General features: G+C 44.9%; 1 protein-coding gene across 1 annotated transcript in view; it reads right to left on the bottom strand.

Moving 5' to 3' along the window:
• Cacna2d3 (calcium voltage-gated channel auxiliary subunit alpha2delta 3) overlaps positions 1-27546 on the bottom strand; it is an 870922-nt gene that overhangs the window by 115317 nt on the left and 728059 nt on the right. The window lies entirely within an intron of this gene.

The following is a 27546-nucleotide window of genomic DNA, read 5'->3' as shown; positions in this document are numbered from 1 at the left end:
CCATCACATTGAACATGGCAAGGGTGACTGTCAGAAAGAGCCAAGGGAAGAACATACACTTATGAACTGGGCCTGTTCCCTCTGGCCATCCAGATACTCCAAAGCGAAACACCTGGATGACAGATGTGTCCAGCTGTAGCAGAACATCTGTACACAAGGTGATTATGAGCGGGGAAGGAGGAGGGAACAGGGAAGAATTAATGAGAGAGGGGCAGACAGCGCTCTGGAGCAATCAAGCACATTGTTTTTTTCCAACCTCCTGGAATCTCAGTACCTTGGAATATTTGGGAATCAGCCCTGGAGTGAAGGATACCAGTTTTGTCCCAGAGTTTAATCAGGCAGATGCCGAGGCTTGGAAAAAGCCATCTTCTGTCATTACGTGATTGTTTCAAACACATGCTTGGCAGTACCTAAGACTCTCATCTGGGTTCCAGAACAGACGAGGCTGGTCAGATCTCTCAAGGGTGGACCGTGAGACAGGACAGGCCCTTCCTTTTTGATTTGGCATGCAAGTTCAGGTCCTTCTCAGCAGGACTCATGCCCAGGAGCCCACGCAGCCAACAGAGGCTTCAGTGATTAGCAGCTGCCTGGTCTCAATGTCCCTCAACTCAGAGCCTCCCCCATTCCTAGGGATCCCCTAAGCATTCTTGGTGCCCAGGAGTGGTGTTAAATAAAAACCGAATGGCTCAAGGGACAAGCACATGCACTGTACTCCAGACACTAGGCAGTTAATCGGCTGTCTCTCCAGCTTTCTTTGGAGGATAAGTTTGAAACACAGTTGTTACCAACATTCTTCTTCCCAGAGTTTCCTGGCACCCCCTGGCTCTTCTCCATTCCCTAAACTAAAGCATTCCAGGCTTATGGCCTCAGGGAAGGGAGGACACAGAGGAATTCAGAGAACAAAGGGGTAAAAATCAGGATTTTTGAGTTTCTAAAGCTGGAGCCCTAAGAAATGTCAGGGCAGGAAAGAAAATAGGGGAACTTTCTGGGTTAGTTCATTTTCCTCTACTTTACCTCCAGGCCCCTAATCAGATCACAGGGGAAGATGATCTGGATTGGAAAAGGAAGAGACTCCTAAGGCAAGTCAAGGTATTGGCAGCTCTGAGGGAAGGACACGCGTCATGATGGCTGGGCAGGGGTCACCTCCTCCCCTGGGTTGGTCCTAAGGGTTGGGTAGGGCTCCCAGAACAGATGACCTTACACCTATCTCTACTAGCACTGGAGAGTGTGGGGACCCTGGGTTCTCCTCCTCCATCCTCCCAGAGGCCAGAGGCACTGTAACTGAGCAGGAGGAGCCTCTAGCTTGTCAGGGCTAGGCCCAGGAGCTTCCAACTGACTCCAAGGTGACCTTCCTTTGGAATGAGGAAGGCATGGCACTGACCTGTGTAAGGACTGATGACAGAAGACCAGATGGCCCTGGGTGACTCAGGAAATGCCTGCATGATTACATGATTAAATGCCACCCCTCCCCCTCTTCAGCCTGAGATAAACCCTGGAAGAAAGCAAAGAGAGAAGCTAATAAATTCATTGAAAGTTCACACCCATCTAGACAATGGAGGCTCCTGATTCAGTTTCAAGTAAAGCTGCACTGATTCCCACATGGGAAATGTGAGTGTGGCCCAAAGCTCAGTCCTTGTCCCCAATACCAATCCAATAACAAGGACACAGTTTTGAGAACAGGGAGAAAGGAGGTTTACTGCTTTGCTAGCAAAAGATAAACACAGGGGCCTCCTGTCCCAAAGGCTGTGATTCTACCATCTGGAGGAATAGGGGACTTTTAAAGATGTCATTCAAAGGCTACATTCCACGGTTCTCTGTTGAAGTCATAATTCACTTGTTAATTTGGGAGACAGACATTTCTGAGATCTTTTGGTGCCATCCCCCAAGTCTGGATTACTTGGTTCCTATGGTGGGCGTGTGCTCAAGGACAGATAAACTTGTTTCCCCTGAGATTAAGGAGTATCAGGGAGAGAGGAAGAGAAACATGTCCATTTTTAAAATCAGTTGCAGTGTCAGAGCAGCCAGGGCTATATTCAAAGCATAACATGTTACATTAGGACTGAAATTTGTGGCCTTTACTTGTTTATGTCCAAAGAACTTAAACAGTGTAGCATTTAATGAAAACAGATGGCCCCAGGAGCATCCTCAGGCAAGACCTGGGCCTTTCCCATGTCCACTCAAGACTCATTCTGAAAAAGATCCCAGGCAGTGGAACCTGAGTTCTAGTTCCCACCAAAAAGTGACTCACATTGGTGCAGAGGACTCCTGCACTGGTGATACAGGCAGGTCCCTGAGGCTGGCCCAAGAGTCCATAAGCAAGGAGAACAACTGATCTATCAGCTTCACTCTTGCTTCGTTTGGCTGCTGCTTTTGTAGAAACTGGACCTTTTGACATGGACAAAAGGCTTCAAATAGAAAGAATCCTGGATGTCTGTGTTAGTCAGCTTTCCATCACTGTGACAAGATGCCTGACATAAACAACTTTAAAGAGGAAAATTTATTTGGGCTTACAAGTTCAGAGGGTTCAGTCCATTTGGTTCACTTGGCTCAGTTGTTTCTGGATTTGTGGTGAGGCAGAACATCATGGCAGAAGTATGTAGTAGAAGAAAGCTGTTCACTTTATGGTAGCCAGGAAGCAAGGGGGGTGGGTAGGTAGGGGAGGGAGGGCTGGGCTTCCAATAGACCTTTCAAGGGCATGCTTCCAATGGCCTTCTTCTTCCATACCAGCTGGGGACCAAGCCTTTAACACATGAGCCTTTGGGAAATATTTAAAATTCAAACCATAACAGATGTCCAAATCTGGCTTTGTAAGAACGGGACCTTCTGAGAGACCCATTGTAATGACTGGTGCTTTTTCTCTACTTAAAGCTTGGACCATCTGACCACTATGTGCTGAATCTTCAACTATCTCCTGTGATATTGGTACAACTTGAGTGTTCTAGGGGTGGGGAATTTGATGAGTCCTAATTCTTCTTCAAGTGAGAAGCCTTCACAATGTTATCAGGCCTCATAACTTGATCAGTGTCTTTGTTTCCATCTGTGTCTGTTTCCTTGTAGTTAGGTCCAAACTGGAAAACATCAACTGAGCATGGGTCTGAGTTCTGCCCATCTCATATATAAGCTGGATACCTTCAGGGTGGGTTTCCTCATCTGCACAATGGGTGTAGGAATCATGCACACCTTATGGATTTGTTGTGAGGCTTAAATGAGCTAACATATGCCAGGAGACTAGCACAGTGTCAGGCACCGAGTAAATATCCAATAAATCTCACATGTACATGTGCTTACATAGTAACAGCTATGCACATTTAATTTGTGCATTATTTTATACAATCCATATCCTGTTTTCCTCCCTGTAGCTGAATTTCCACTGATTTACCCCAAACTGAAAAACTGATATGGGTCACCAGTCTACATGCTAAAGACCTGAGGTCCTTCTACCAGAGTCCCTGCATTAGTCAGCTTTCCTTTGCTGTGACAAAATAGTTGAGGAAATCAACTTTGAAGAGGAAGGTATTAATTGGGCTCAGAGTTTCAGAAATTTCAGTCTATGATTTGTAGGCTTTGGGGTCTGTGGCAAGGCTGGGGATGCATGTCAGAACAAAGCTGCAAATCTCATGGCTGCCAGGAAGCAAGAAGAAAAAGAGGAAGAGACTAGGATCTCAAAATCTCCTTCAAGAACACTCCCCCAATGACCTAACTTCCTTTCATTAGGCTCCACCTCCTAAAGGTTTCATTACCTCCCAGTAGCACCACCAGCTGGGAACCAAGTCTTTAGCATATGGGCCTCTGCAGGACACTTAAGATCCAAACCCTAAGACTGGGGTTGTGGCTCAGTGGTAGAGTGCTTGCCTAGCACGTGTGAGGCACTGGGTTTGATCCCCAGCACCACATAAGAATAAATAAATAAAATAAAGTCATTAAGTCCATCTATAATTTAAAATATTTTTAAAAAATAGAAACCATAATATTCATCAAATCTGCTGGCTGGGGCCTTTCTCGGCTCTTTAGGAGCATTTTCAGATCTCACCCTCTGTTATAAGGCAAATGAGTTGGAACTAAGACCAGTTCCCAACACTGAACTCTGCTGAGAGTTTGTAAAACCTAAAGAGCCACCTCAATCCTCACAGGTAGGTGCCACCTCTGTTCTACAACTGAGAAGGTGGAGGTGTCTGAGGGGCTGAGCTGAAGGATGGGTAATTGCTGGGAGGGACCCTGCTGATACCAGAATTTGGAACTAGGTCTTACTGACTTCAAAGCAGAAGCAGATAACCAGTGTCTAAAAGGAATGAGCCTGCGAAGAGCCACCTAAAATTTCTTAGCGTATGTATTTACTGAAGCCAGCCCTGTAGGAAGAACTAACATCCATCTGCTTATTATGAGACTGACAATTCTGCATGCTTCCTGACAACTTTTTTTAAAAAACTTTATGTTTGATTCTTTATTTTTTTTCCCAGTGACTGTGAATTGATTCATTTTGTAGAGGCCAAAAATAGTTCTGAAGATGTTCACAGCACCTTACAAAGCCCTTCTGGCCCTCTGCGCTTGCCTTCTTATTCTACAGAAAGAAGATGAGGGAGGAGGCTCCTAGGAAACCTCAAGGGAGATTGAAAGCTTCAGGTGATGTGTTTCTGGGAACCCTGTGACCATAAGAGCACTGTAGAGCACAAACATCAGTCCTTGATCTCCAAGAAGGCAGGCTACACTGGCAAGAAATGGCCCAGGAGGCAGTTAATAAACATGGCAGGTCCTGATGGCAGGAAGCAGCAATAATTGAGGACCTACTATGGGCTGGGCACTGACCTGCATTAATTATATCATTCAACCTATCAGCAATCCCATAAGGGGGAAGATTTTTCTCTGTTTTAAATAAAAGGTGCAAGCTAGTTTGGTCGTCCCAGAGTCTTGGCGGGGCTGGGGTTTTGGCCTATAAATGCAATTCCCACGCCTGTTGCCCCTTGGCTCCTGTTCCCATGTGGTTCTCAGCGGGGCTGCATCACCCCCGACCCCAATCCCCCCAGGGAGCTGTTTGAGAGGTTTGCAGTGATGTTCTTCTGATTGTGACAATAACTGAATGTCCTACAACTCCTGGGCCAGCCAGCCCTCGACAATAAGCGATTCCATGTGCCTCACTGCCTTCAAGCCCTCTTCCTGGGATGGATGTGCTTGGAATCACGATCCACATCCATATCTACTTCACATCTAGATACAAAATATGTCTTGCACATGGAATTCTCTAGAAATGCAACTACGGTCCTGGGAGAGTGACAGAGGTGAATATATTTTGTTTTGTCTTTGTCCTCACCATCGAGGTGGCTGGATTCATGGACACAGCATTCAGAGGGCAGCCAGAGTCTATTCTCCAAGTGAAGCACAGGTTTCTGGAGACCTCATTCTGACTTCTCTAGCAGTTCCACCCAAGACATTTACATATGAAGACGCCCATTATCCTATCATAAACTACTCTTCTTTCTTTTTGGGGGGGGGCGGGGGGGGGGGGGAGGGTACTCCAAATTGAACTCAGGGTCACTCACTGGACCACTGAGCCACATCTTCAGCCTTAGTTTGCATTTTGTTTAGAGACAGGATCTCACTGAGTTGCCTAGGGTCTCACTTTTGCTGAGGCTGGCTTTGAACTTGATCCTCTTGCCTCAGCGTCCCAGGCCACTGGGATTATAGGCGTGTACCACAGTACCCGGTTTATTCTTATTTCTTGATGTTATAGTAGCTTTCCCTAGAATCTTGAGGGCAGCACATAGAAAAACAGGCTATATTTTCCATGAATTTCATTTTGAGATGATAAAGGAGATATTAAAAGGGGACCTTGCATGAGATAGAACTGAGTATGCTCCAGGCCTGAGATTCAGCCGGCATCCTCCTCTTTCTCCTCCCACCTCCCTTTTGTCCATGGCTCCTGCCTTGAAAACATTGATTTGGCTCAGGCCAACCTCGCATGTCGCCATGGCTTCCTCTGTGCTTCCCTTCCCGTTTGTTTTGGCCCCGATCAAGGTGCAAGCTATTGGTATCTGAGTCTCAGTTCAACTGATGGATTTCCCATCTCAGAGCTGGGCCGTGAAGGAACGGGATCCTTTTGTGCGAAGAGAACCCAGGTGTGCATAAGGAACCGCTTTGCTGGGGCTGCTTCATGGTGCGGTGCTGTGCGGGTCAGGGCGCTGTTCTTTTCTCCTATTGAGCAGGGCTGTCTCTGAATTGCAGGGGCAGGCTGGGAAAGGCTATGGAGCCCTGCAAACTGCTTTTTCCTGTACCAAGCATCTTCATTATAATTATCGTCAGCACTTAGGTCATTGCCTTGGGAGATGAAATGGGAAGGAGGGAATACTTTGCAGTTTCACAGCACACACCAGTTCCCCTGAAACCAGGAGGCGGGGAGACCAGAGTAAAGGAGCAAGAAACAGAGCCCCCAGTAGATTAAAAGGGGCCTTTGTAGTGGCTGCATCTGTACATTAAAATAAATCTCCCCTAGCACTAAAATAACATCTACATTCATTTGGGCCGGTGCCACGTTCAGCATTTCAGAAATTTGACAAAACCTTGCTGGAGCATGTTGGAGTTTGCCAGCTTCACAACAGAACAAGAAAGCCACCTCAGCCGCATGGAAATACTTCTCCCGGTTCCCCGCTTTTGCCACGACTCCCATTTTCCGGCTGCACTTGAAAGAAAAAAAGATATTGCCCTTTTTTCAGGTGCCAAGCACTTTGACGGCCCCAGAATGGGCAGCAAATTGCCCTTGGAGGTGGTAAGACTTCAAGAGGAATCTTTTTCTTTTCCCCCTAAAGGAAACTGCTAGAGACTCCGAAGGCCTGATAAAGCCTTTAATAGTTGGAGAAACATTATTTGTGGTGGCCCTTAGGTAGACTAGACATGAATAATACCTCGTAAAAATAATTACTTCTATCCAGAGCACACACACGGCATGAGTTTGGGGGGTGGGGGTGGGGGCTTGTTTGCAAGAGAATGGCAGGCAGATGAAATCTTCCATCCGGGCTCCAACAGGGTGGGGCAGGGCCCATGCTCAGGGCTGTGGAGCATGCACACCCCTTCAAAAGCAGCCCTGAAATTTTCAGAGACCTGGACTAAGAATGTTGGGAAGTTTGTCAGGCTGCTGTCCACTGCTTTGGAGCACAGCTAGGTCGGAAATAAGTTCACGTCTGCTTGCTGCGAATTTGATGCTAGGCCAGTGGATTTGGTTGTAGCATGGGCGGGGAGAACAGGGATGGCAAAGTGGGCCAGGGAACCCAACCTGTGCACTTCAGGAGCCTGTAACTAGAGGTCCAAAGGGGTTAAAGCGACTTGCCTGGGATGATGCCCAGTTGGCCTGGATCAATCTAACTCCAGCTGTGGGAATTCTGCACAGATGTTAACTTTGCCAGTGAGGCAATCATGTCTCCTTTATGGGTGAGGAGAGTCTCTTCTCTTACCCATACCCCCTTTAGGGAGCTGTCCTACCTCAAGTTGCAGTCCATATGATTGGCATAGGGCTAACTGCCCAGCTCCCACACTCCTCCCAGGATCAGGGATGCATCCTCCCATTTCTCATCATAGTGACAGGAACTGACTTAAGCTATTATAGGAACAAGCCCTATGAAACTTTGGGAGATGAAATGGAAGGACAGGAACCCTTCCTGCTGGATGAAGAGGGTTTGCTTAATAACAGGCCTGTCACCAAGAAAAGTAAGATAAGGGCCTGGGGCTATCGCTCAGTAGTTGTGTGAGGCATTGGGTTTGATTCTCAGCACCACATATAAATACATAAGTAAATAATAGAGGTATAAAAAAATACAACAACATTATAAAAAATAAGAAAGAAAGAAAAGTAAAACAAGAGAACCTTGGTGATTTCAGTTGAGGTCTAGATCCAACTGTACCTGAAGAAAGAGATGACACTGGACTTTTTATTTTATTTGTTAATTTTTATGTGGTGCTGAGGATCGAACGACACTGGACTTTTTAGTTACAGGAGACAGTTTCCACTTGCCTCAAACAATTCAATAATTAGCTTCCTTTCTTTGACTGACTTTGCTGAAACCAATTTGAGTTTTGGTTTGTGTTGCCTGCAATGGAAGGCATCCTGGCATCCTGACAGATGCAAATGTGGTCTGGGTAGGTGGCTCCTTCCTTATCTTCCTGTACAGAGTTCCACCCCCAAAGCTCTTCCTCTCTGCCCAGTATGGTGGCCGACAGCAGCACTGGTGTGGGGGGCAACTCTGGGCCCTTTCCTTCCTCATGTCAAGGGTCACTGAAGAATCCTGGTACTTCTCCCTAGGGGACCTCACCATCCTCCCAACACAAGACACCAGACAACTGTGGCTGTGTCCTTGGCACCCGGTTAGCTGACCACAAAGTTGTGCTCAGGGAGAAACACACATGGGCTCCTTCACTGTTCTAAGCAACTTAGTTCTGGCAAGAAAGCAAACATGGACATCCTCATGAAGGGCCTGGTTGCTGGGAGTATTTTTATTTCTTCCCAGAGACAATCATCTTGGCAATCTTCCCATTTTGACCGACATAAGGAGTGAGATGGTGCTGTGAGGAATCACTTAGTTTAATGGGCTCTCAAGAGGTCACTTCACCTGGAACATGGGGTCACACCACACCCAAACTTTTCTAGGCGTGGAAGTTTTCTATCTCATTCTCTAGCCAAGACAACAGGGTGGTGGATGAGAAGGAAGAGAATGCCATTGTGGCCTCAGGTCACCGGAGGGTCTAGGGCACTTGATGGGTGGTATTCAACTTGGCAGGACCACGTCCTCCATGGGAGTTCTGCCTGGCACTGAAGAGGAGAAGCCAGGACTACAGGTTAGAGCTGGCCAGGGAAGGGCCAGTACTAAACATAGAAGGCAGCAAAGAGACAGAAGCTGTGTTGCTTTGGAGACAGTTGCAAGTGGATGTGTTGGTAGAGCTGGGGTTTGAAGCAACTCCCAAGTGCGTTATTAAGAATTGCTTGCATAGATGCTTCCTAACTCACTTTTCAATGGCAGTCCAAGTTCCTACTTCCCCAAGCCTTTCCTCTGTGGAGTATAGACAAGCTTCTTTTCCCTGGACCAAGTCCTAACTGATAGAAGCAGGACCACTTAAGGGTATAGCCAAGGCAAAGATGTCCTTTGCCTCTTCCTAAATCTCAACTAGGTCCACATTGTAAGCCAGCCTACTCCAGGTACCAGGTGACAGTTGGTGGCGGGGAATGGGGATAGGGGGGCTTGTGCTTGGAATGTTCTGGATCTGTGCTGCTAGGCCATAGGCTCGGGATAAGCATCCAGCGCTCCCACTTACCTGCCACAGAAAAAATTTTGGCAAGTTATTTAATCTCCTGAGTCTCAAATTTAAAGCTGTGATGATAAAGTTAGATCAAGCTGAGTGTGTTGCACACAATTAAAGCTCAATAATTGATATCTTGGATATTATAGTATTTTCCTGGAATGGAAGGTCACTTTCTTCACAGGGTTCCAGAAAAAAATAATAATAACAATGACAAGCTGGGCATGGTGTTGCACACCTGTAATCCCAATGTCTCAGGAGGCTGAGGCAGGAGAATCCCAAGTTGGAGGGCAGGCTCAGCAACTTAGTGAGACCAAAAGCAACTTGGCAAGTCCCTTTCTCTAAATTAAAAAAAAAAAAAATCAATAAAGAAAAGGGCTGGGATGTGGCTCAATGGTTAAGCACCCCTGGTTTCAATCCCCAGTGCAAAAAACAAATAAAAACAAATTAACTAATGATGACCCTCTTCCAGCAAGGAATTTCTCAATTTCCTTTTCCCATCCCAATGAAATGTTCTCAACAGAAAGATCCTCTTAGAACAATACCTGTGTAGTTACAGATCTGTAGCTAGGTTGGTTCAACTTGCTTTCTCTTAACGTCTGCTCACGGCAGTCAACAGCAAAGAGTAGCCAATCTCCCGCCTCATGATTTGCAGGCAACTTTAACCATCTTAAACACAGGATGGACATAGGCAGTTTAATTTTTTTTGCAATGCAGATTAATTTTTAGCGACACAGTGTTATCATCACTGATAAAGGTCACTCATGCTAAATCTGTGTTTTAGAGAAATCTGAGTCAAGGGCTGGGATCGTTGGTCTCAGGGATTTTTAAAATAAACTGCATCTACTTCCAATGCTGCATTTCCTACTTTAAAAATTATTTTCCTCTGCTTCAAGTATTTAAGAAAGGACTGGGTTCGTCTCATCCAGTGGAGAAGAAAGCAAAGCAGCATGCTTTATCCATGTTGGGCAAAACATTTGTTCCCTACAGGCTCAGAGCCAGCTCCCATGAAGGCCCACCATCCCAGCCATTATTTAGCATTCTAGAACAAGCCATGGTGGGGGGGGGGGCAAGTGAACCTCCTTTTCCTCTTTGTTAGATCAGTCTTTCGATTTTTCCTACCCAGTGGAGGGGTTATTTTTAAGAAACCTCCCTCTCTGTTAGTGGCTCCCCTTGTTGCCTCTGCTTTTCTCTCCCTTCCTCCTCTCTATTCTCCCCAACCAATGAGGATTTTCTGAGCAGGGGACACAGCAAAGGATGTGACTGCTCACGTGTTCCCAGGGCCTACTCTCTTCAAGCACACAGGTAGTGTGCAATCAATGATTTCTGTAAGTGGTTAGAAAAACATGTGCGGGATGCTATGGGAAGATGAAAGGAGAACCCCAACCAAGTCCTGGGGGTTATGGGGGAAACAGCTTTGAATTTGTAGCCTGGAGCCAGGGTAGGAGCCTTAACAAGCAAAACAAAGTGGGGAAAGAACATTCGAGATTGCAACCCCGAGAAGGAGGTTGGCAGAACCGAGAGGCATTCGGTACACAGACTCCTGGGTGGATTGCTTTTTTAATTCTTTAGAAGCTTTGCTTCTACTTGTGGCGTCTTAGAATCAAGAGAATGTCAGCATGAGATAAGGGTTCAAGTTTTCCTGCTGTGTAGAAAGAACTGAGTGAGTGGGTGTGGTAAAAACCTTGTGAGTGTGCAGCAGGGGTTGGGGCAGGGCCAGGCCTCTCGATAGTACCAATGAGGGGGACCAGCCGGCTCCCTCCGGGCACCCTGGTACTACCCACCTGTGCTGCATTGCCCATTGACTGCAGCAAAGTAGCTTCTCTACACACTGCACACCCTTCTCAGGCCCTGTCTGATCCCCCCAATCCTCATAACCCCAGCACACCTGTAACCTTGAGAAAAGGGGAGGGTGGCTGGAGACACTTGGTGGGGTGTTGATATATTTGCATTTGATGAAAATGATACAAATGCATTTCACACCTGCAGTTGGTGGTGGAGATGGGAGGTGAGCATCCTGGAAGAACTTGAGCTTTGCTGTGGTTTTGGATATATGGTATCTCCTAAGAGCTCATGTGTAAGACAATGAAGAATGTTAAGAGGTAGATATTAGATTATCAGAGATGTAACTCAATCATTGGATTAATCCATTTGAATGGATTAATTGAGTGGTAACTGGGAAGTAGCTCACCGGGGCTGTACTTTTGGGGCCCATATTATGTCCCTGGCATCTCACTCTTTCTCTCTCTCTTTGCTTCCTGGATGCCATCTCCTGAGCTGCTTGCCTCTGTCATGATGTTCTGCTTCATCTCATGCCCAGAGAAACGGAGTTAACCAATGATGGACTGAACCTCTGAAATCATGAGCCAAAATAAACTTTCCCTCCTCTAAGTTTTTCTTCTTGGGTCCTTTGGTTCACAGAACACAGAGATGACTAAAATAAGGTTCTATTGCACTGGGCTAAGAGCAACACTGAAGTTTGGAGATGTTAAATAATTTGCCTCAGGTCACAGTGCTATTAAGTGGGAGAGCCTGGACTGGACTCTGGGCCTCCTTAAAAACTCTGTTTCAATCATTGCATACCCAAAAGACACAGTTTATGCTCTGAGACACCACAAGCACCCAGGAGAAAGAGAGATACACCTGAACTGGCACATGATAAAGGGGGTCAAAAAGAGAATATGTTAGGAGACAGGGACAATTGGCTCCATATGGCCATTTTCAAGATCAAGATTCCACAGAGTGATGCTTAGAGAGCCAGATTCACAGATAATTCTAATTACTGTCATGGCTAGGTTAAAGGGCACAGGACAAGTAGCCACAAACATCATGGATTCTCCTGCACATGTCACAAATAGTAGCTGAGATATTCCTGAAAAATGCTGTAGTCTGTTAGTGCCTCATTCTTAAATAGAACAAGGCAGCACATCTTTTCAGAGAGACTTCAACATAAAAGCAAAAGACAAAACTAACAAAAAATTAGTTAGTTATTGGATACAGACAGCAAAAGAAATCTCTATGATCAATGTACTCAGGAATACATTGTATCCTTGAAACAAGAACAGACTGCTGTAGAAAAAGAATCCTGGAAATTTAAAATAAAAGAGTCAAAACAAATAATTTTAAGAGTAAAAAGATACACATTTTCAGAAATGTGTATCTTATAAAACAAAATATCTGGAATTTTTTTAAGAAAATGCTCGAGAACTGGAAGACATGCATTTTTCTTTCATCAAAATACTCAGCATTACAGGGGCTGGGGTTGTGGCTCAGTGGTAGAGGGCTTGCCTTGCATGTGCAAGGCACTGGGTTAGATCCTCAGCACAACATAAAAATAAATAAATAAAGACAGTGCCTCCATCTAGAGCTAAAAATATTTTTAAAAAACACTCAGCATTATAAATGAAGATGACCCATAACAAGCTGGAATTTCTAAACACTAGAGACAATGAGCATACCCTGAAAGCTTTTTAGAATGTAGTATCATTTCAAAGGATGTGAAAATAGAATACTATCAGACGTTTAAGCAACAATACTGGAAGTCAAAATGTAGCCATGCCTTCAAAAGTCTAAGGGAAACTGATTTCCAGGCTAAAATTCTAGCCCCCTGCCAAATGATCACCAAGTCAAAGAGTAGAATCATGACATTTTCAGAACTGCAAGAATTGGAAAATTTTTCTTTCTCTTTCTGAGAAAACTACAGGAAAACAGTTTTCAGAGAAACAAGGAAGTAGGACAAAGGTGGGTTTGGAATTAGGAGAAAGTGGGATATGATGGAGGAAAAGGATGAAGGAAATCTTAGGAGCCCAGCTCCCCAGCAGGCTAGAGAACAACCAGTCCAGATGAAACAGGACCACACAGGGGGCAGGACAGAGTCGTCTCCACAGCATGAAGAAGTGGGTAGAAATATTGAACACTTAGAAAATCATAGTAGACTTTCAAGATATCTGATGAAACACATGGGGGGACAGTTAGGGATGAGTAGAAGAAAAAGTATGCAAATAAAAGGACAATGGGACGTTTCATTCCAGGAGAAGAATAGCATAAAAAAGGCAATACAAAATAGCAGACTATTTAACACAGTAGGGAATACACGTGGAATTGCCTTATCAAATAATCTCAGTCTAATTAGTCAAAACTATGAATTGGGCATACAGCTGGGTTGGTGGATGAGGGAGAAGACAAACTGCTGTAGAATGCCCAAAGCATCTTGTATTAAAGAAAGTAAATAAGTAAGGTCTAAAAGTAACTAAAAAGTAACAATCTCAACTTGCCAATGAGAAACAGAGATGCTAAGGGAATTAGAAGCAGTTGACTTGCTTTTTTTTTTTTTTTTTTTGCTTGTTTGTTTATAATTTTATTTAACACTCGTTTTTTAAAACCATGATCATATATTACTTTACTATGAAACCAATTCATATAGAAAGGGTTATTCAGAGGAGAAAGCACTCAGCAGACTCAAGTCCTGTTCACCAAGTCTGGTCTGAACCTGTTTCTCTTTGCATATTCCTCTTACACCGAGTTAGCAGGTGGCCTTAACTGGAGGGTGCAGTCCCCGTGGGAGGCAGACAGGAGACCATGGAGTTGGGGGTGGACATCAGTCCCTACTTCTTGAATCAGAGTTTGGCTCTCTGAGTTTTGTCTGACTCTACCTGTCGAGAAAGTGGGACTGAGCCACACTCTGTCCTTTAGGGTACCACAGGATGGTATGAGAAGCATGGACATACCTGCAGGTATGAAGCTGGTATGAAGTCAATCTACTGATGCTCTAAGATGCCAGGACCAAGGTAAAATGATGGTCTGGCTTGGGTGAATAATCACTTAATACTTTTTTTTTTTTTTTAAAGGAAACTGATACTCTGAGTACCACCTATGATCATCCCTGGGTGGATGCCTTCCAAATTAATGAAGAAAGTTTCCTGGAAGACAGCTGTCTTTGCCATTTATCAGGCTAAAGTTTATCCCATGGTGAGCAGTTCCCATTTTTACTACCACCCAGACAGGTGCAAACTGAGCTAAGAGCCAGGTGAAGGGAGGAGACCAGTGCATATGCCTGAAGCTTCTTGTCCCAGAGCTGAGGGACACCCAGCCCACCCTTGGAGGTCAGAGATGTCCCACGGTTAGAATCCCATTAGCAGGAAGACATGATGACCTGAATAAAACGTACCCGTGTAAGGTCCCACCAGCCATTAAATATTACGGTTCCTCTTCTCTTGTCGCCAAAGGCAATGAAAACAATATGGGGTGTTGTGTGGGGAGCGATGATAGATACTGGAAAACTGAAATGTCATCAAGACTATATTTACTGCTCACCCGCATAATCCCAGCATTATAAAAAAAAAAAAAAGGAACAATGAATGAAGGGGGGAGGAAAAAAAAAAAAAAAAACAGACAAAACCGGAGTCTCAAACTCCGTCCCTGTGCCAATAAGTAGTTTGAAAATAGCGTCCATCAGGATCCATATGTTTTCTGCATGTGCAAGAATACTCTTACACAGGGGGCTCACTTCATAACTGAGATTCTTTTTCATTTAATTCAGTCATATTAGATTATGGGGCTGATTATGATCATATCCACAAATCAGTGTTTTAACAGAGTTTCCATGGAAACACTATATGCCCTGTTTTTTAAGTTTTTGGACAAGGCTTTGCCTGTTTAACAACTTGAACAAGTTTGACGAGGACAACATGTTTTGTTTAAGTTACATTAACTGGGGCCAATATTTCCTAATTGCATTACCAGGAGAAACATTCATGGCATTACCCATACCGTGGAAAACCTTCCCGGTCCGGCGTAAGATTTGCTTTAATCACTGGACAGGAAACATACGAGGATTGCCTTGTCTTATCAAGTTTTAAATGTGTTAACTGGTTTTAAGTCGATGAAATAATCTCCCTTATTAAATGACAAAGTTAGTCTTGTTAAGAGGATCGGTATAGACGGTATAGACGGCTGTATCCATTTATCTCTCAAAATGCAAATAGATAAGTACCTTTGATTCCTGTGCCAGACGTAAATGCTTTTTTTTTTGCACAGGGGTTTCAGAGGGATTCCACCAAAAAAAAAAAAAAAAAAAAAAAAGAATCCCAATTGTCTCCCCTATAAAAAAGAAAATCCCTCAAATATCAAACACACATACACACACACACACACACACTCACACACACACACACACACACACACACACGTAAAAGGGATGTCCAGGGAACAGACTTTTCCTAGGGCAACATTTTTGTTTGTTTGTCTTTTTAGAGATTCACACTCACACACTAGAGACGTGTATTTCCAAGACTCCACAATTTGGAAGTAGCCTGAAGCAACCTTTTTGAAAATGCTGCACTATAGAAAGATATGGGGGTTGGGGTTTTACAGACTGATGTCAGAGTTCACCCTGACAGCATATAAAACATATGGCCTGAAGCTCTGTGAGATGTCTGTGTCTGAAATGCTGGTGGAGCTTAATAAAATATCGGCAAGGAATAGTTTAATTTTACAGCATTAGGCACCGAGGCAGTAATATGAGTGGGTCGAGCTGTATTTTAATACATCAAAGTATACTATACTACAGGGAAGTCGAATATATTTTTAAAAGACATATATTCAGAACTACTTGACTTAAAATCCTTCCTTTCTGACGGAGGATAAGTCAAAAACAGTCCCAGTCTCCCCGGAGCTACTTGTCTTCCTTTTTAAACTAGGCACATATCTCAAAAGTGAGTTCCTCTGTTTCCAGGCAGTGTCTTTTACTAGGGGAACAAGGAGGTGGATGCAGACAGGAAAGCTAGATGTGGCCACTAGCTCAGGTGTGGCCACTTTCTGTGCCATCCAGCAGGGATGTTATAAGGCCAGTTTCACCCTCTGCATCTTCTGTCCCTAATCTGAGTCCCAGATCTGAGTCCCGGCATCCTTCCCTCTGCATGGAGACCTGGACTTCATCAGGGTGGAGGGGACAGTGCTTGTCTCCTGTCTTCTGGGCATGCTCTGTTTAAGAACCTGCATGCTCTAAAGCAAACGTGGCCAATGGGCTTTGTTCCAGTGGTCCTTCAAACAATCATCTGGGTGGAGGAGCAGATGGAGGTCCACGGAATGCCCTGCTTCCCCTGCTACTGGTCTACAGATCAAAGGGAGCTCTCTCCTTCCTGCCTAGCAATGAAGAGAGTGTGGGCCTGTCGGGGAAGCTTCTGAACAGGGGAGCAGCCATGACCAATGCGTCCGAGATCTGACTGATAGCACCAATCTGGGGAATGGACTAGATTAGTGCTAATGCTCTCCAGCAAAGGCCCATGCTTTCTTCACCTCCGGTCCCAGAATGCTCTTCCCAACCCATGGCCACAGCAGACAGACAGCACCTTTCCTTTTCTCCCTGTGGTTCTTGGTCAGGGAAGCAAGAGACTCTGCAAGAACATCAGGGTGGATGTCCTCTGGGAGACATGTGCGTGGGTTATTCCACCAAGTCCTCTTGGCCTGGGTCAAATTTTTCTTTTAGGGCTGTTTTTGCTTTCCCCCAAATGCAAGGGGAAGATTTGGTGGAAATAATGTGTGAGAGAAAAGAACATAATAGTTCAAAGGCTTGGAAGTGAGGCAGATGTAGGTTCAAATCCCAGCACTGCCATACACAAAATTGCAATCTGAAGGGGAATCAACCTCACCTAGAATCCTTTTTTTCCTTCAGTAAGTAGTAAGTTGCAGAAGATAGACAGGGACAGTGGCACATACCTGTAATCCCAGTAGCTCTGGAGGCTGAGGCAGGAGGATTGCAAGTTTGAGGCTAACATCAGCAAGAAGGTTAGCAGGGCCCTAAGCAACTTAGCGAGGCTGTGTCTCAAAATAAAAGGGCTGGGGAAGTGGCTCTGTGGTTAAGCACCACTGGGTTCAATCCTCAGTACCAAAAAGAAAAAAAGAAAAAGAAAAAGAAAAAGAAAGAAAGAATAAGATACAGAAGACCAAGACCATGGTTTCTCTATGGCATCACAGAGGAGAGACAGGTTGGGCTTAGAGTAAAGCCCTCTGTATCCAGTCTAAGACCTGATTTTTCTGTAAGTCTTAGATGTTGTGATTTAACCCTGAGAATTGAAGGACTCACAGTGTCAGAGCAGAGTGAACTTCTAAAGAGAAGAACTCACCAAAGAATCAGCTGCTATTAACAGAGCCCCGTGGCCCAACACGGGAGCAAGTCTGCCGGGTGCTTTTGGTGCCAGCTCCCTATCTGACATTTGTTATCCCTTTGGATCAGCTTCCTCTGCTCTGGGCACTTCATTTCTCAGGCTGAGGGCCATGTAGTATTAGGAGAGGCAGCACAGATGAGACTCACAGCTGATCTGTCACCCTCCGCAACCCCCTGGCTAAACACAGGGATTGTCCTCATAACCCAAACTCAAAAGCACAGCATGCCTGGGCCATACCTGGGCTTTCTGTAACCACATTTCTAGTGCAAGTGCCAATCCATGAACCATACTTATTTTTCAACATGCTCTGGATTGAAGGCAATTTTGAAAAATAAAGAATTAGAAAAAATTTTTTTTTTCCCTCCAAAGGACAAGGACAAAGCAGCAAATTTACAGCTCCATGTAGAAAGTGGGGTGGGGGCAAGTGACCTAGATCAGTTGCTTCCAAGGGCTTGATTCCAATTATTCCCTCAGCAACATGGCAGTTAGCTTTGGATAATGGATTCTAGGGAAATGTAGAGTCAGACTCGAAAATGGTAAGGATGAAGGTCAGGAATGGCCCCTAGCATTGTTAGCATGGTACCCATGGCTGTCTGATATTGTCGGCTCAGCCACTAACTGGAGGGACTTCAAAGCCATGCATGGTTGGCCTCATGGGGCTCCTGAGTGAGGCTTTGATGAATCCACGCAGCAGGTAGCTGTGTGGCACGGGACCTCTGGGAATCACTTCTGCAATAACATAGGCAGGAACTCACGGGAGGAAAAGTTCCATTCCACCAGGGTAGCCTCGGGGACCAACAAAGCTAGCTCTTCTTCAAGCCCAAGGGACTCCAATACCCATGTGCCTAGGTGAGCAGCTCCTTTGTTCAGTACCCACAACTGCAAACTGTAGGTCAAATCTTGGAATCTGGTAGTCAGGTACTGAGATTCCCCTAAGGCAAAGTCATCATCTGCTCTACCCCCACCAAGAAGTGTTCAGAAGATGGTAAGATGATGTGGAACTGCCTAAGGACACCATGGGTGAAGTCACAGCACCCCTAAGGTAACTTATGGGACTCTAAGCCTGACCCAAACGCCACACAGCCTTGCAGACATGTGCATGGGAGACAAAGCTTTTCAGTATTAATTGCAATGCAAGACGGAGGGGGCAGCTCACGACCAGCTCCTACAATTCTTCTCAGTATCCAGTTGTCCAACCGTTTCCCTTGCCCTGTGCGCTGTGACCACACTGGCCTTCTGGCAGCCCCTAGGACATAGTACCTTCTTTTTGGCCCTTCGGCCTCACACACACCATATCTTTACTTGGAGGGGCCTTTTCCCTCCTGCTCTCTGTACTAAATTCTAGTTCATACAGAACATCCACAGAAATGCCTTCCCCCACTTCCCTTGTTAAATTTCATGGCTGCATTCTTTTTTTTGGTGTGTGTGAGGAGGGTACTGGTAAGTGAACCCAGAGGCACTTAACCACTGAGTCACATCCCCAGCCCTTTTTATATTTTATTTGGAGCCTGGGTCTCACTGAGTTAGTTAGGGCCTCACTAAGTTGCTCAGGCTGGCTTTAAACTTCTTATCCTCCTGCCTCAGCCTTCTGAGCCCCTGGGACATGGTTGCATTCTTACAGTACCACTTAACCCCTCTCCCCAGCAGGTTTAATGGCTGCGTAACAAATATCTGTTTCTGTTCCACACTCTATTGGTCATCTGGACTGTAAGTCTATTTATTTTCTCCCAAACCCAGAGCTTAACAGGCTAGGAGCTCTCAAGAGATGCCTCTTTAATGAAGAAATAGCATGCAATAAAAGGTCCAGAATCCAAGCCTCCTGGGTGCACCTGATTTGTATATAAGGGTGTTTTCACCTTCAGCAGAAATGCAAGACACTCATGAACAAACAGTCTCTGAGAGGTAAGCACCTGTGTTGCTTGTGCTCAAAAATGTCTCTGTAGGTCTATCTCAGCTCTTCCTCACACAGCAGGGTGCACAGGCTGCATTTCAAAGGTCTCCGTGGTAGAAGTAACTGAAGACCATGAGTAGAAACTTAAAAACATCAGCTGGAGCAGCAAGAGCTGTACATGAGTTTATTTTCTCCTCAGCCCTCATCAGAATCACAAATGAAATGTTGACAACATATGAAGGAGCCTGCTTGTCGAACACAAATGTTTCCACTCCTATCAACCTCCAAACTCTGATAGTCATGCTTCACGATGAAAGCTCAACAGCCCTGGGGAGATGACTACATGCATCCTCTAATTACACAGGGATGCAGAAAAGGGCCTCTCCGAACCCAGGATCCACTGCAGGAGAGATCAGCAGGGAAACTTTAACAAATAACAGTGTGAGCACAGAGGTGGTGGCCCAGCACGGGATTCTCAAATTAAGCGCAAGGACAAGAATGTTACTACTGTATCAGAACAGGAAGCTGGATGAAGGTGGCTGTAGCCAAGTCAGGGCAGGCCCTTTATTTTGCCAGCAAAAGTCCCACACAAATCCTCAGCATGCACGCGCGTACACACATGTTCTGCACGAAGATCGTGCTGGTGGTAGTTGCAAGATACCAACAACCTGCTTCCCTTTGTGGGGCTATTATGATGACAGGCAGAGAGATGTAGGACACAAATGCACCAAGTCTGCAACTGATTCTAGGCAAACACAAGTATGCATGTGCTTTACAATCTCTTCCCAGGGAAATGCTCCTTTGCACTGAACTTGCTTTTGTTCTAAGCAGATTAGTCAGGCAGACATAGCCCAAGTGCATAGTTGGTACGTGTCATACAGACATGATAATAAAGATACTAGATAATCTATATTACCAAATGTGAAGGTGTATTTTGTTAAGAGTCTTATATTAAAAATTTATTTAGGGATGGTAGCTCAGTGGTAAAGGCCCTGCCTAGCATGCACGAGGCCAGGGGTTCAATCCCTAGTACTACACACACACACACACACACACACACACACACACGATTGATTTGTGCTGGGTGTGATGGCACATACATGTAATACCAATGACTTAGAAGGCTGAGGCAGTAGGATTCACTCCCCAGTACTGCAAAAATAAAAATAAATAAATAATACTTAAATGTTCCCTACAAATCTGTGAGGTGGGTCCAGGTGATGAGACTGAAGATCAGAGAGGTTAAATAACTCAGAGTCACACAGCCAGTTAATGTCAGACTAGCATTTAAATCTACATGGTTTCACTCCAGATTCCATGTTTATAACAGGGACCCTCTTCTGAAATGAAATAGTAAGACAGATGAAGCTGGGTCATCACAAGGGACACCTAAAGTTCAGGATGTGTCATTGATGGGTTACAACATAAATCCTCCTTGAGACAACTGTGCTTTCTGGAACATGTTCCAGCTCTGGGTATCAAAGACCTAACAGAGTACATTTCAAAGAGGAAAAAGCAAGACACGGATTCATGAGAGCATCACAATGTACATACACTAAGCTCTGACTTAAAAATATGAAACACACATCATAATCTATTACAGAAACTGGACTATCATGTTATTAAAAAGAAAGCACCAAAGACAATAAAAATGCACCAAGAAGAATTGCATAAAACACTCATTTTATGTGTAACATGAGTAAACAATCAGACGTGAACATGAACTTGATTCCAATTTATATTCCTGGGGCAGGGACAAGAGTAGCCAGTCAAAAGATCTAAGTAAAACAACGTGTCAATGTGAGGCCCTGGCCAGGCTTCCTAAGCTGCTGTGTTTCTTGATCTTCTCGTTTCTTTCATTAGCTTTACGTCCACAGGCATCTGTCTGTGTTTACTGTACCAGCCACATGAGCTCACTAATTACCTTTAATCATACTTATCTGAAATGCATCTTTACCTTCACAGACGTCTTGTGTACAGGAAAAGTGCTGGAAGGCTGTGGTTGGGAAGATCTTGGGATGGAAAGTCTGTGTTTTCTCTAACCCTGACAGTGCAGGGAGGATGGGCTCCCCCCACTTCCAATAATGCATTTAGTTTGACCTTGGCTACCATCTTAGGATCCCCCAGAAAGGACTTAGGAGAGGTGGTTCTCTTAAGAGTTGGACATTCCGTATTACTCAGCCCTCAAGAAGAAAGAAATCATGGCATTTGCTGGTCAATGGCTGGAATTAGAGACTATCATGGTAAGTGAAATAAGCCAATCCCCGCCCCCCCCCCCATTAAAGGTCTCTCAGATATGGGGAAGTTAACACATAGTAAAAGGGGAGGAGGGAAGAATAGAAGTTCACTGGATTAGACAAAGGGGAATGAAGAAAAGGGACGAGGGATGGGAATTGGAAAGACAGTGGAATGAATGGGACAGAACTTTCCCGTGTTCATATATGAACACACGACCAGTGAAACTCCACATCATGTCCAACCACAAGAATGGGAAGTTATACTCCATGTATGTATAACATGTCAAAATACATTCCACTGTCATGTACAACTAGAAATAACAATAAAAAATTTTAAAAAGAGTTGTACATACCAACAAAATTATAAGCAGTCTTCCTGTGGGTAGCAGGTACAAACAAGGTGAGGAGATCAGTATCAACTCTCATGAAATGACTAAGCATTGCTAAATAGCACACACTGGTAAGTACTCTGAAGGCCCAGAGCCAGGTTACTATGTCTTTCCTAGACCCTGCAGCCCTTTAGCTCCACCTGGGACCCTGGGGACAAGTGGATGTTGAAAAGTAACCACTGACCAACATTACAGACGCTGCTTTCCTTAGCTTGAGGGAGAAGAGAGGTATGCATTTCACATGCAGGACTCTAATGACTTTTTTTTTCAGGTCCACTAATATGCTATTTTATCAGATAGCTCCAGGTCTGCTAAAGGGGGCTTAAACTCTATAGATATTCCTATGAAGGAAACTGAAAGAATCTTAGTATTTCTTGAGTCTAAATCTTCACCTTGTCAAAAGAGCAAGAAAAAAAAAAAACAGTGAGTGAACATCTCCTTCCACCTTCTCACTAGAGAAACCAAGTGGCAGCCTTGATTCTCCCCTGAACAGCTCAAAAGTAACTGTGTTCTCATCCTCTGACTCAGAATTTTGCAAGATCATTAAACCTGCAGCTTACTACCAAAAGAGTGTGTAGTACCCCCAAAGGCTTCAGATTTATAAGGAAGAAAATTATTGGTTCTATAAATATTGGACCAGACGTGGGTACTCATAGTCCATGTGACTGCCATAAATATATTAGAGACCCTGGGCAAGTGAGTTAATTTCTCTGAGCCTTAGTTTTGTCATCAATAATGAAAGTAATAGTAACATTCATTCATTCATTCATTCAGCATTTTTATAATGAGCTTGTGTGGGTACTGTAGAAACAAAGGGCAGAAGGAAAGAGTCATCTGAAGCTTAGGAGACCAGTGGGCTGTGCTCACCTTTAAGTGAGATTATGCAAACAAAATGGGGTGGAGTGGGGGTACAGATTGCTGCTAATGACCTCCAACAGTGATGTCTCCTCTTCTAAAGCACATAGCTAGACTACATTTCCCAGATTCCCTTGCTGCTAGATATGGGCACCTGATTTCATCCTGGCTAATGGAATATGAATAGATGTGGTAAGTGCCTTTTCCAAGCCTGGCCCACATCTTCATTTTCTTCCCCCATCAGCCAAACTGATAGAGAGGACTCTCAGAACCAGGAGGAGGGTACAGCCACTAGATGGAAGAAGCCTGGGTCCATGAAGACTGCGTGGACTCTATCAATCTGAATTAAACTATAATAAATGCAAAAAGATAAGTTGTTCTGTTAAGCCACCAAGAGTTGGGGGTCTATTTATCATAGCAGCTAGCATCTAGCATGTCTTTAATACAATCTGTAGCACTCTCTGGCCCACTGTGAGCACTAAATACATGACTGATAGGCTTGTCACTTAGAAATATATTCCTAGTTCCCTTGCCATATGCCTTAGGGACTAAATCCAAAGAGAGAAGGGACACAAACACATACACATATACACAGAAAATCGGGAAGGAGGAAGGAAGGAATAAAGGAAAGAAAGGAGGGAGAGCAGGAGGAAGGAATCCAGCAAGCAATACTGAAGCTCTGGGTAAACGTTCTACTTTAGTGCGTTTGGTCATCCACAATTCCTAGGGAAATATTTTCACTATTATCCACACGCCTCCAGATACCAAGTTGCCTCCATAGCCAAATGAAATTGCTGCATGGATATGTGGTACCAAGGGCCTCCTTCCCATTCTGGGTTGCAGCTGTCCCTGGACCTGGCTGCCGTCCCCCAGCATCAGATCACCAAGGCACGTACTCTGGATGGGGATCCTGTTGACAGGAATGGAGGAGACCTTTGCCATGATTTACTGAAGCAGACGTTAAACCGGGAGAAATGCTCACGATCGTTATAAGGTCTTGTCACAGGCAGAGACCCCTGGGCACAGAAAGACAGATGAGTCCTCTGGGGCTGATCCTCTTGGAGTGAGAGGAGGTAACTGGCAAGGCATGCTGGATGTACCCTTACAACTCAGTCCCTAGAGATATTGCCATCTGGATAGTCCAGTAAATGGAATGTGCCTTGAGTGCACCTACTGGACAAAAATGTCAGCTCTTCTCCTTTGCAGCTTTTTAATTACAGACGTGATACATGTTTGTTGTAGCAAGTTAAATATATGCAAAGGTATAAAGAAAAAGAGGTACGACAGAAAAAGTTAAGCTCCCTCTCTTCTTAAACTAGACCCCTGTCCTGTCAAATAATCAGTATTACCAGTTTGGTGCCTGCTTGAAACACCAATACACACTACAGGGTTTATTTCTCCACCTTTAACTTTTTTTTCTCAGCCTTGGGGATTGAACCCAGGGGTATTTTACCACTGAGCCACCTGTTTAGCACTTTCAATTGTTTTTTTTTTAGATAGGGGTATGGGGATTGAGCTCAGGGGCACTTGATCACTGAGCCACAACCCCAGCCCTTTTTATTTTTTATTTTAAAATGGAGTCTCATTAAATTGCTTAGGGCCTCACTAAGTTTCTGAGGCTGGCTTTGAAGTCATGATCCTCCTGCCTCAGCCTCCTAAGCTTCTGGGATTCCAGGCATGTGCCACTGTGTTGGCCTTTAATTAAAAAAAAAAAAAAAAAAAAAAAACACAAATAAAATTATATAACATACATTCCTATTCAAATTGCTTTACTTCACCTAACAACTTATTATGAATCTTTTCTGAGATGGACTTATTTAGTGCTCATTTATTTTCTTTTAGAGATAATATTCCTTGGAAGAAAGTTATTACATGCTGGATTTTAAAGCATCAACTTTAAGGGTTAATAATGGCTGTCGATTTTTGTTGTGGATGTTGTTTTTTCAGAAGAATGTGAAATGGTAACTCGACCTATTTATTTAGAAACCATTCTGACTTAAATTGGGCCACTGAGTGGGTCTCGGAAGGTAGGGAATTCTTGAAACCTTAGTGTGACAATAACCCCAATATTTATTCCAAGGGTGAATCTGCAGTTTGATTCTATGCAGGAAGCTGGAGTCTGGCTGGGTCTTGGTCTGGGGAAACCTCCTCTCTAAGGAGTGCATTTGGCCTGTGCTGACGTGTGACATCTCTCCTCGGTGACTCTGCATGCACAGTTGTTGCCACCTCTGAAAGCTGGCTCACCAAGGGAGGGAGGGAGGGGGGGAGCTGTGGGCATTAGCATGCGGGTCACGCACCCTCTCTTTGTTCTCTTGGCTGAGGTCGGATGGAATAAATCAATCAGCCTCCACATCCAAAGTCCTTCAGCGTGTCCTGGAGCCTTCTATCCGTGTGTGCACTGCCCATCTTTTAATGACCTGTTGGAGTCAGCAGGAACAAATAGAACCAAGAGCCTCCTGGGGCAGCAAGCAGCTGCTCCTGGGAATCTATCCTCTGTGGGATTCTCTGTGTGTTCCCAGTTTAGATGAGAACAGCCAGCTCAGACTCTTCTGAGGTCTGAGAACACGCACTGCTAAGAGGAGATACGGCTGTTGATTGACCAGATCTGTGCTATGCACCGGACAAATAGCACTTCATCTGTCCTGTCCCCTAGGAGGTAGGTACTATCCATACTCTACAGATGCAAAGCAAGACTCAGAAAAGTTGTGATTTGACCCAAACCACACAGCGTTAGGATCAATGCAACATAAAAATGGGCATCCTCATTAAGCCACACAGCCCAGTTGTAACTGGAGGTGTTCTTGGTCCTCTGAAGTTCCCTGCAAGTGTCCTGGCCTCCCATGCCCAATCATGCTCTCAGTGGATTCATCTTTCTCAGGCCTCTGAGTCTAAGAGATTCAGATTCTATTTGGGTTCTGCAAGACATGGCTAAATAGCTCCACTATAACCCAAAGAGATACACGCTCAAATTTTAGGTCCAACAACCCCTAAAGTTGGTGAGTACAGTGCCTTTGAAGCTCACTCCTGATTTTTGACCAGCATGACAAGGTTTTAGACATAAGCAAGCCCCAAAGATCATCCTATATTTTATGGAAGAGGAGAGAGGACAGAAAATGGATATGCCTGGTTGGGAGGTGGGAGTTGGGGGTGGATGACAGGTGGTGAGGTGACAGCAGTGGCTAGAGGGTGAGATAGAGCAGGGTTTGCAAACCATAGCCCACCGGCTCATCAGGCCCTTTACCTGTTTTTGTAAATAAAGTTGTATTGGAGCAAAGGCACACATATCCATTAAGGATCATCTCTGGCTATTTTTGTACTACGACAGTAGAAGAAGCTTGCATCAGAGACCAGAGGGCCCTCAGTGTTTAACATATTTACTGCCTGACCCTCCACGAAAATGTTTTCTGACCCCAAGGAAAGAGAGAGTCACATAGGTAGAGGGGTAACTTCCAAGTTCTTAAAGGGAACTTAATGTTCATAGGTGTTTTTTATGCTCTTATGAATTAATGACTATGTTACAGGTGAGCCACTGATGGTCATGTATCATGGAAAAGTGATTACTAGCTGGGCATGGTGGCACACGCCTGTAATTTCAGCAGTTTGGGAGGCTGAGGCAGGAGGATCACGAGTTCAAAGCCAGCCTCAGTAATGGCAAGGCCCTAAGCAACTCAGTGAGACTCTGTCTCTAAATAAAATACAGAATAGGGCTGGGATGTGGCTCAGTGGTTGAGTTCCCCTGAGTTCAATCTTGGTACCCTCAACCCCCCAGAATGGGCATCCTTATTTAGCCACACAGCATGGTTGTGGGAAGGGGCTTGGAGACAATAGTCCCCAAGGAATAGGCTATTAAGAATAGTCACTATCCAATCCTGTTCAGAGGGAGCTTCCTGCCTTTGTAGCACCAGGCAGGCTTCAGGGCCGGTCCCTGTCAAGACCAGGAGCTGGGAAGTGTTGCAAAGCACTCTTGCGGGTACTGGTCAATACTCATGATCATACTCTAGGTTGTGACATGTATTGCTTTAGGTAATTCTGATTACAATCTTGTGAAATAAAAACTACCATTATCCCCATGTTATAGATGAGATCCTGAGCCGACTAGCCAAATCCTGGCCCATCTGATTCCCAAATTCACATGCAAAGGCTCCACTTCACAGCTTTTGGGGCCAGAGATTCCAGTTCTTATGGCCTCCATGAAAGGCGTCCCCGAGCGCACTCAGAACATGTTGGGGTGTTGTAGGAGAGCCACCTCGAGCATCAAAACCCCACCTCGACAAGTGGCAGGGGAGTTGCACATTCAGAGACAAGAGTTCCTGTCCCTGGTGGGAAAGTTCCCAGCAGCTTCAGTTAGAGAACGTCACAGTTCATTGATGTCTGATGCGCACAGGAGGCTTTATTGTTTCACATGTGAAAAATGAGGAAAGGGCCAGACCCTTGGCATCAGGGAAACGGTGAAAGATTGAGATTTCCAAAGTCATGCTAACCAAAAGGTCAATTCAACTGGGGGCTGGGGTGGGGGGGCCGGGACGAGGGAGCCAGCAGGCAGCTGAGAAGTATTTGTGGCATCGGAGGGGTGGGGGAAGAGGTTGCGATGTCCACGCAAGGAAACCATGGCTATGAATTTCAGGGCATCAAGATCCTGTCAACACAGCTAATCCCTACGGATGTTGGCTGAATAAGCCTCCGATGACCAAAGAAACGCACTGTGGAAACCATGTCAGCCTCCAGCAGGCCAA

The sequence above is a fragment of the Callospermophilus lateralis genome, chromosome 1 (genome assembly GCF_048772815.1).
Source record: "Callospermophilus lateralis isolate mCalLat2 chromosome 1, mCalLat2.hap1, whole genome shotgun sequence".
Classification (NCBI taxonomy): domain Eukaryota; kingdom Metazoa; phylum Chordata; class Mammalia; order Rodentia; family Sciuridae; genus Callospermophilus; species Callospermophilus lateralis.
Note: the sequence above shows the minus strand (reverse complement) of the source record. Positions and strands in the feature narration are given on the sequence as shown.